We start from the raw sequence: 10,799 nt of genomic DNA, 5'->3' as shown, positions 1-10,799 counted from the left end.
TTGCAGTTGTCACACATGGAAATCAAATGTGATAAGCTGCAGGATTCAAACACAAGTGTAACTTATAAATACATGTTCATACTTTTATTCCACAATCAGAGAGAAAGAAACAGAGAGACAGAGTGCAGGACAGGCAGACAGGTGACAGTCTCAGGTGTATGCACTGCTACAAAACAGCACAAGAGAAGGAGGATTTAGTGTTTGTGTTATTACGAGTGCTAAACAAGAAGAGTTCCCAGATGGTCCAGTGGACACATGTGTGACGACTGTGATTAAAGCATCTTTCTTTCAGCTTAACGAGTGAACCGTCAGCTCGTTCAAACACACATTAAAGTCCGTTTGGCTCGACACCACCGAACAGAGGCAGCAATATAACATAGCTAACATTAACAGTGCAGTGAATCCTGCTTGTGCCGTCATATTCAGGACTGCAAACCGAGCAGCATCACTGACTTTCAGCTTGTTGTGTTTGTGGATATTTGACTGACTTTAATTATCCATAAAATCATCGCATTCTCTGTAAGATTAAGGTCAACTATATACATATTTAGAAGTAGAGGCTTTAAAACCAAGTTAACGCTGAAAGTACAAACATCACTAATGTCACATAACTTTCCCGACATGCGGCCAACAGTAATGTTTTAATGTTCTTCATTATTAAACATTCGCACATAAATAAGTGACATCATATTCAGTACTTACTTTTGACAGTTCACTCTTCGGCCGCTCCCTTCTGCCGTATTTTGCGGCAAAATTATCCACACCCACCGCCGCACTATGGATTGTGGGATATATGGGACCACGAAGCGTGCACCGGACTACGCTTGATATTTGGGGAAATCAACGGCACATTTGGAGTATGCATTTGAAGAACACTTCAAATTGGGACAGCCGTCGTCGCGTGGCGGTGACGTAATCGCACTCAAAATGCGTACTTCAAGCGTGCGGTCTCTTAATTGGGACCCAGCCACACATAGGCCGTTTATCAATGCCCAAATGCTGCAGATACGCACTCGCGTTCTCGGTGAGTACGTACTCGCAGAGAACGCACGGGAGTACGTACCGCCGAGAACGCGCAGCACGGACTCGCGATATGTACAATTGGAACACCTGCGTACGTGATGATGTCACAGGTCCGGAGGTTTTACTGCCATCCCCTCTTAATTTAACTGTGAGTAACATGTTATGAAGCTTAACTTTAATCACAGCCAAACCGGTTTACTCAGGAACAAATAAAACACTGAAATAAACCAAACATTAACATTTAGAAGTGATCTAAGTGACTTATATATCATTTTAACCTCAGTAGTGAAACCTCTAATAATAAAATAGTGTACATGTACATACGTGTACATACCTTAATAAAACAAGCAGGTGAGATGTTAGAACGCTTTTATTTCTATTCTAGTGGACACTCAATACTATAGACAGCTGCTGGGGTTTCTTTAACCTGAGTAGTGAGAAGTCCGCGAGCGGGGGAGGGGTGAAAACGATGTGCCGGGAGTCCGCTGTTGAGTTTTGGACGAAATGCATTCTGGGATATATAGCTGTCCCAAGTCCACACCGATGCATGCTCGATAAAACGGGCGGATCGAGAACACATCCGGGACTTTTTCGCGTTCTCGGCTTGATGCGTACTTCGAATTGGAACAGTACTTGGTCTCCGACTGATGACGTATCACGAGTACACGAGAACGCAAGTACGCACAAGTACGCATATTGATAAACGCCCATAATCTTGGTGCTATACTTTTTACATAGCTGCCTCGACTATATTTAAGATGTCACTTGTAGCTGCAGAATAGCATGCATGCTGCACAGGTCAAAGGTCACTCCTCTGGAGACACCCTGATTCATAAAAATTTAAAAAGTTTTAAAAATTATTTTTCTCTCTTGTTGAGTTTAACTTAAGGTGGTGATAGGTGTGTAGTGTTGACTCCAATGCTGAGCAAGTGTGCATTTGTCTTGTTAATCCCTGGGACGGGCACTTCAGGACAAGACTCGACAAGAGCAGCAGCGGCTCGAGGTGGAAATCTCACAGGCAGCCAGTGCCGCAACCACAGCAACAAGTCAAAGCGTGACCCTAATGCCTGTAGGTACTGCAGTGGCACAAGGTAAGAGCTAAGCAGATCCTCCTTTGCCCGTGCATTAATAGGCCATGACTACCTGTCTGCACATGAAGACCACCCAACATCCTTTTCCAAAGAATTACATCATATGGTGTAGGTGGCTGGCACAGCAACAGACAGTCAGGGCATTTGGTATAATGCCCTGACTGTCTTTCCAAGCTCCTTAGACTATAACCACACCAAAAAAAAGAAAAAGAAACCAGCACTTGCCTTAAAGACTTTTCCCTTTTTAGTGACTTAGTCATTCATCCTTTGAATCATTAAAGGCCAAATGTAATGAGTCAGGTTAGATGGAAAGATTGGTTTTATTATCCATTCTATCACACAGAGATGGCCAAGTAAAGAACAATAAAAGGTTTAACACAGACATACTTACATTAAGATTTGCAAATACAGAATAGTGCTAATGTAGTCAGTCACATCAAAGTAACTATTATAATAAATTAAATCTACTGAAAAAGTTAAATGATGAGGACTCCATCATGACTCTGACACTTAAACCCATGTGTTTACACAAAATAATTGTAAAGGGCTATTCCTAATAAAGCTATCTATCCACCCATTCATCCATCCATGTTTTTCTGTGGCGGTAACCACTGCACCACCATACCACCTGTCATCAAAATAACTTATATGTAAAAGGGCAACTTTCACAATACAACTTGTAAGTTTAAAAAGATTAGATTTACTGGTAAATCAACTGCATTTTACATGAACAGTGACCTGGGAGCATTACAAAATTCCTCTCTCTCACCGGTTCACAACACAACTTATGAATAAGCAAAGGCCTAACCATGGGAATCAGCAGGGTTTCTATGTCTTACTTAAAGATGAAGAAAAAATGTGGATGGTGTTCTGAAACACAGCTTGAATGCTGAAACATTTAGTTGAGACATCAATAGATCTCAGAAAATATTCAGAGACCAAAAAGAATTAAGAAACAAATACTGCTTTCTTTACTGGTTACTATGTAGCCAAGTAAATGTAAATGAAGTACACAGACCAGCCTTTTTGCTGAACTATAGTAGAGGTTGAGAACTCAAATAGTATAAAGTCCCCTTACAAAGTACCAGAGAAAGCCAATAAGTGGACTTTGTGCTCTCTCTCTCTCTCTCTTTTTGGAATAAGTCAAAATACATCTTCAATCCAAAAATTATTAAAAACCCTTAAAGTGCTCAGAACAACAGAAATTCACCAGGAAAGTGGATATCTTTGAAAATGCACCAATGCATTCAAACTCAGCTAATTTAAATGCTTCAGTAACTGTTTTGCACACTGCACAGATTTCCTCTACGTGACAGTACTGGTGTTAAGCTTCAAGATTTTAGCACTGATTTACTCAGAGAAGTTAACCTGACATTATCTAATCTTATATAACAATAATAACTAGACACATGACACACACTGCCTCGGGGTGCTGCTGACTGCCAGACTCCCTCCCCCTGTATCCGGGAGACCGAGACAAGTCTGGGCAAGTTTGCTGTCTGAGCCTCCCTGCTGCATTTCAGCATGGCTCAGCCTATTCTGAACAGGCCTGAAAAAACATCCAACTTGAGTCCTGCTGCCATTACGCCAAAACAAGCAGAACACACCTCAGTGCAGCTGGCCATTCACCTGGGGAGAAAATACAGAGGTGGGAAGGGAGGGGTGGATATGGATCAAAGTGAGAAAATTAAAGGATTCTTTGTGTGTAAGTATGGGTTAGGATACTGTAAGGTGGAGGGGAAAAGCCTAAAAAATAAACAAGACAGCCACTCAAAATAACTGAAGCTAAGAGTCAAAGCTCCACACTTAGAGATAAGTATTAGCTAGCAATATTGGTTGATACTAGCATGACAGGTACATGATACTTTTTTATGTTCTAAGCTCCACATGTAGCTCAACATAAAATTTTTCTGAGTTGCAGCTGTGTCACTAGCTGATTAGATATTTGCTAGAGGTAAATTAATTCTATCGCACTAGTATCGATGTCAGTATTGGATCGATAGTAGTGCAATAGGATCGATAAATTCTGTCCACTTTCAGCCCACTGAACTGTGTTAATTTTTTTAATGACAAAACATGCCTCAAACATGCATTATAAAAAATATCTGAACCTCTGAACATTGATATTCCAAGTATTTGCCTCATTACAGTTCAAATACTTTCTCTGTAAGTTGCAATCACTCACGGAGACACAATGACATTTTTTACAGGGTGTGAGCTACATGGCGTGGGAAATTTGACTTAAGTCAAACATATCTTTTACTTTAGGTGAGGTGTTGTGCTAAAAAAGTTTGTTCTTTCCAGTAGCTTATGTGAATAATGTATTTCCAGTACAGTTCCTGTAACTGAATTGGTATTAGCTTTGTTGTTCAAGTATGTGTACATATATGAGGAACTGAGTTCTATTTTTTCCTTTGCTTTGGATGTAATTTACAGAATAGAAAACCAAAAAATACAAAAAATGTGATCAAGACACGAGAGATATCTATACATAAATTTATGCATACAGCACACTTTGGTACAGCAGCAGATATGGTGGATGTTAAAGTAGAGACAAATTTTACTTATAGCTGGTTGAAGCTGTCTCCAAAAGAGAGTCATTTACCAAAGACTAGCATGTTAAAATGTACAACCTGTTAAAATAGCTGTCACTTTTACAGCCTGGAATAAAAATGCTATTACTTCCTTAATATCATCTGAATGGGCCCAAAGTATGTTTTTTTAATAATGTATAATGGAGGTTTAAATTTTTGCAGTTGTCAGGTTTAAAGTTGATATTTGTCCACTAGGCTTCATGTCTGCTAATTAAAGCACAGACTGCACAACCAGCAGCACAACCAGACCTCGCTAACCAATAGGTGATGTCACAGTGGCCATCTACAATCTACAGTCTATGGTCCTGCTACATTCTATGACCAGTACTAAGTATAATGACAGCAGGCGATGGTGCATGATTTCTACTTAGTGGCTGATGCTATTAAAAAAAATTGAAACTGTAAGATGTGTAAATAAAAAAACAAATACCTGACAATATTACAATGCTGGGTGTGTGTGTGTGTGTGTGTGTGTGTGTATACAGTATATAAAAATTTATATATATTTTTTTATGCACAACAGGATCACAGGTCCCAATGGCTACTAAAAGTGAGCAAAAACGTCTGTGTGGAACAATACGTTTGGCCAGAGCTCAGTTTACACTCCTCATTTGTCCCTGTAAACACATACACTGTTAGAAACTCACTCAAACATATTCCAAGGTACCGCCTCTGGAGTACTCACTGCTTGGAAAAAGAACACAAACACTCTCCCAAGACCTAATATGGACTATCACTCCTTCCGCCAACCCCACACATACAGTTAGACAACACAATGGTCCATCTTACTCCCACTCAGATATCCAGCTAACTCTGCTGAATGGAAACAATGCAAGGGAAGGAGATGACCCTTTGATCTTTATTCAGCTACCAATCAGCTCTCTCTGTAGCTCAGCTCCTGCCATCAGACGCTTCCTCCTTCAGGATGCAAAGTGGGGAAAAAGGGCTTTTCAAGATCTAACTAAGAGATGGTGGAAACATCGGCTCATATAGATCAATTGGATCAGTAGAGATAAAATGTTACAGAAAATGCCTGCCCCGTTACAGTTTTTTAAACAAGACACTGATTCCGCAATAGCTCCATGTGTGTGTACAAAAAGAGCAAATAATCTACAGTGAAAAAATTAATTATCAGGGCAGATTCAAACTTCAAATGGAAACATCTACATTGGTTTTCATGGTGACTTTAAGACATTATTTTTAATAGTACTGTACAGAATATTTTAGCTATAACAGCACAATTAGGCACTTTTTTAAATGGATATAATTATTATTACTGACAAGACATTCATATCACATTGAGGCACACTAAAAAAAACCTACAAATAGCTACAGGGAAACATTAAATCATAATGACATTCCAGCTGTGCAGATTAGGCGGATTCTTTTGGCTAAAACTGACGCATGGATATGCCAGGTATTCACCTCTTTACAGTTCAAAGACTTTCTTTGTAAGGTGACAGTAAACAGACTCTATTGCTGTCGCTCACATGATCTCACACTTAAGGAAGGTATTACAAGATATGAACTACATGACATGAGAAATTTGACTTGTATATTGTCATGTAGTGCTAAAAATGATGGGAATTGCATAAATTGAAACTATCCAGAACTAATTCAATGGGAAGAAATCTAAGTAATCTATAAGCTTTAGTATTTTCAAACTATTTTACTGGACTTACTTATGATGTTATAGAAAAAGTTAGAGATTCATTGTATGTTAGCAGTATTTAATAATCCTGCCTCTTGGACCACAAACAATTCAGTTACCCTCACTGGAGAGGGTAACTATCAATCCATGTGTTGTCTAGCTGAAGACTTCTACTTTGTCAAGTTGTACTCTCAGGCCTGAGCTCAGGGCTGAACACAGTTACTATCACAGATGTGATCCAAAGTTTTTGGTACCCCTCCCAAACACAAGGGAGCAAAGAAATCACAACACAGATTTTTGATTTGTGGTGTGACGCATAATTTTAAATATGCTGTAAAGTAACAAAATAAAGGGGCTCACAATGTAGATGTTCTTTGAAAGTTTCCTTTTTTCTGACTGAATACAAGGCTTTATATATTTAAAGACATCTTCACTGAAGACTTGTAGATAATCAACATACATTTAAAGGAAAATGTGTCTGATTTTTCTTATTCGTCTTTCAGAATCGAGGTCTTTGGAGCCTGCTTTGCTTAAGAAAGCAACAAATTGTGCAGCCAGACTTTTAATTGTTTTCTGCTTGCATTGCCTCCCTCCCAGTCATTTAATTTCTGTCCAGCATGTAAAAGATTTATCAGGCTGATAGCTCAGCCTAGTTACATAAAAGGGTGTTGCTTTGCAAATGTGATACCGTCCCAGTTAGAAATTTACTTACCTACATCAACATCGCCCTCTAGTGGGAGAATTGCAAAGAAAACTATTTTGCAGCAATCATATCACTGGATATGATTTTAAATATTAATGAGAGGCAGAAGCAGAGGCAGAGTTAAAACATTTTACTGTAGTGCTACAGTAATCAACAGGTATGAATGAAAACATCAGACAATCATCATGTTTTCATCACATTGCTCCATATGACAAAAAAATCTGGCGTGTAGAATCCCACAACATGGCAGCAGTGTAGAAAAGAGATAGTAATGAAAAGAAAAACAAATTAAGGTTTAAATAACAGCATTCAAAGAGTCGACTTCCTTCTTCTACTTGTCCATCATCTCCTGCTGTGCAGATCAGTACTGGTGATGAGGCTTAAATTCAAGGACTAATATACCAGTAAAAAATCAACATCGGAGACATGACTTTGTTTGTCTTGGCCATACAGGCGTCTTCGCTCGTGTGTGCTCACACACACATACATGCACTCACACAACATACATATACAAAATGACAAACCTACACAAGCCCCGGGAGATTGAATGTCACCCCTGGTCTCTGTACTTCAAGCTGATTTAGATTAGGAAAGTCAAAGTTAATCACACAATAAATACATTCTGAAATCTCTTTTTGAAATAGACGGCCTGACAAATATATCCCAGATAGCAAGGAGACATTGAACTGATGTTGATTTTTCATCTGATCCATCAGTATCGTCAGGCTGGAAATGTCTGTACATACAATAATTTTTAACCTTACAACTGTTTACAACTTGCATAGTTCCCATTTCTGTATAACTGTATATCTCATATTTCTGTAAAGTTATTTATTTCATATTCTGTATAGTTTTTCATATTTATATCCTGTTCATAGCCTGTACATAGCTTCTACTCACTACAGCCTGTACATACCTATAGTTATAGAATATTCACAACATACTTCATACCGTGTACATTATAACATACCACAATAGACCCATTTCTGTAATATACTTGCATATCTATATTATTGCTAATATATATTGTAATATATCTATATCACTAAAGCACTTCTGGATGGATGCAAACTGCATTTCGTTGCCCTGTACCTGTGCATGTGCAATGACAATAAAGTTGAATTCTATTCTATTCTATTCAATGCAAAATCAATGTTGAAACAACATTAAAATACTGATGAAACCTGACATTGAAATAACATTGATTCACTGTTGTTCTGTTATCGTTGATTGTTGATCTGAACACCAGAGACATGTTTGCAAGCTGGAGTTTTCCAGCTTTGTATCTCTGTTGTGGCCAGTGCTATCCTCTATGCTGTTGCATGCTGGGGCAGCACGTCACAGATGCCAACAGACTAAATTAACTGATCCACAAGGCCAGTAATGTTGTGGGGATGGAGCTGGACTCCGTTAGGGTGGTGTCTGGGAGGCAGATGTTGTCCAAGATAAAGACAATGTTGGATAACACCTCCCACCCACTCCATGACGTACTGGCTTGTCACAGAAGCACGTTCAGTGAGAGACTGAGATTACCAAAAAGCACCACTGAACGACACAGGAAACCATTCCTGCCCGTGGTCATCTCCCTGTACAACTCCTCTATCTAATACAGTGTAAACACTGCAGTAGTTACTAGGGATGGACTGATCCGATATTACGTATCGGTATCGGTCCAATAGCGACGTAACCCAGCTCATAACCTTAGCACGTCGGAGCAGTATGTGTCTCGTGATAGAGCAGCTGTGGCGTGCCAGACCTGTCTGCGGTCTGGTTGAGCATTTGGAGCCTTGCTACATGCTTCCAAACCAGCATTTCATCTCGGAGAAAGTTATCCCAGAGAAGTAAAGCAAGTGTGTAAGTTCATCTCTGAATGTTAGTAAAGCATTCCCACTTTAAGCTTAACAACCAATATATGGAGCGACTGCCTCTCATTCTCTCCCTCTCCTGTTGCTACTTCAATCATGAAACTGATCAATGATCAGCTGATCGGCTTTTCTGTCGCAAGTCTGTCCCTCTTGTTTGTTTATCACCCACTTTGCGCCAGAAAGAGGAAACCAGCGGCTAAACAACAGCAGCATGTTTAAGCTTGATAAGCTGTTGTTAGAATTTATTTAATATTACTTTGTACACCGGATCCTTTTCTACGTAGCTGACAGCTGGTAACTGTGCAGGGGCAGGTGTAGTATGGTTTTGCCAGGGGGGCAGGTAGGGCATTAACAGGGAAAAGGGGGCACAAAAACATACTTTTCTTTCTAATTGTCATGTCTAGCTTTTAATAAATAATTATCTGAATCTTACAACCAAAGTTTTCGTCTGATGTAAAATGTATAGAAATCCATTATTGTATATAGTAACTATTAAGTCAAATGTATAACCTAGAAAGCTACAGTACTTTTTCCTTTGCAATTCTGTTGAGGAAAGATGTTGAATCTATTTAACTATTGTAGAAAAATTATTGACTTCTGTGCCTTTTTTTTTTAACACGTGCTTTAAATTAAAGTCGATTATGTCAGTTAAGCATTATGAGGGTGGGGGTGGTTCCCTATTTTTTTTTTTTTTTTTTTTTGCTGGGAGTTGGCATTTATTATGCTGTTTATTAGTTAGTTTGTTTAATATTTCCACTAAGTACTCTTTAAAATACCAGAATAGGGAGGATGGAGTAGGTTTAAGGTTATTAGATTGATCAGTATTGCTGAACTATGAAATATTTTGGGTGCAGTGTACTTTTTGCATACAGGTTTAACAGAATAGCTTCAGTGGGTTTTAAAAAAAAAACTTGATTATGAACTTATACAAAATGCAGCAAGATATTAAAAAAAATATTTTATTGATTATGAAATACCCTATATCGGATTCATATTGGTATCGGCAGTTATCCAAATTTATGATATCGTATCGGACATAAAAAAGTGGTATCGTGCCATCTCTAGTAGTTACACAGTTTTTACATATGCTCTTTTCTACTCTGGAATATTCTTGTCAATTTTCTTGATATTTATTTATAATCCACGCTGTTAACCCTTGATATTTATAAATAAGTGATCCGTATATATTAGTGCTATTTCTTAAATGTGCAAAATCTGCAACATAATGTATTGTTTGGAGTTTAGTCTGTTACCATTACTATTTTTGCCATTTCTTCTTGGAGCAAATGTAACCCACATAATTTCCTTAGGGATTAATAAAGTATTCTGAATATGATTCTGATTGTTTCAGGATGACCTGCCATTATCCAATGACTCATCTGCTTACCTGTATCTTTTTCTCGTTTCTCCTCTTCTTCTTTTCTCTTTTTTCTAAACTGAGCACCTGATGGCTTTGATCTTTTCTTATCCATCTTCCATTGGTTTTGCACTCCAGTATGAACACACATCCCCCAACCCGAGGATCACCACAACATAACCTAAATAGACCTAGACCTTAGTTCACAGATTCACTTTGTCTAGGGTGAATTTCTGGGGTTTCACACAACCCAGGATTCAAATCATGATTAGATAATGGGCTTGGATTTAGAACATTATAAATGAAATGGGCTCTATTTGGAAGCAGCAGGCCCCCCTCTCCTTTCAGAATAGAATAGAATAGAATAGAAAACTTTATTTGTCAATTTCTTCAAATGTACTTGCCATACAAAGGAATTGAAATTACGTTTCACACTGTCCCATGCGTAGACATTGACAACAATAAAGGTTGTCAACGGGTTGTGTGAGACTTTAAATCCTGCCCTCTCCCCCTGT

Source organism: Oreochromis aureus, linkage group 7 (genome assembly GCF_013358895.1).
Source record: "Oreochromis aureus strain Israel breed Guangdong linkage group 7, ZZ_aureus, whole genome shotgun sequence".
Classification (NCBI taxonomy): domain Eukaryota; kingdom Metazoa; phylum Chordata; class Actinopteri; order Cichliformes; family Cichlidae; genus Oreochromis; species Oreochromis aureus.
The sequence above is the reverse complement of the archived record's forward strand: the minus strand, read 5'-3'. Positions refer to the sequence as shown.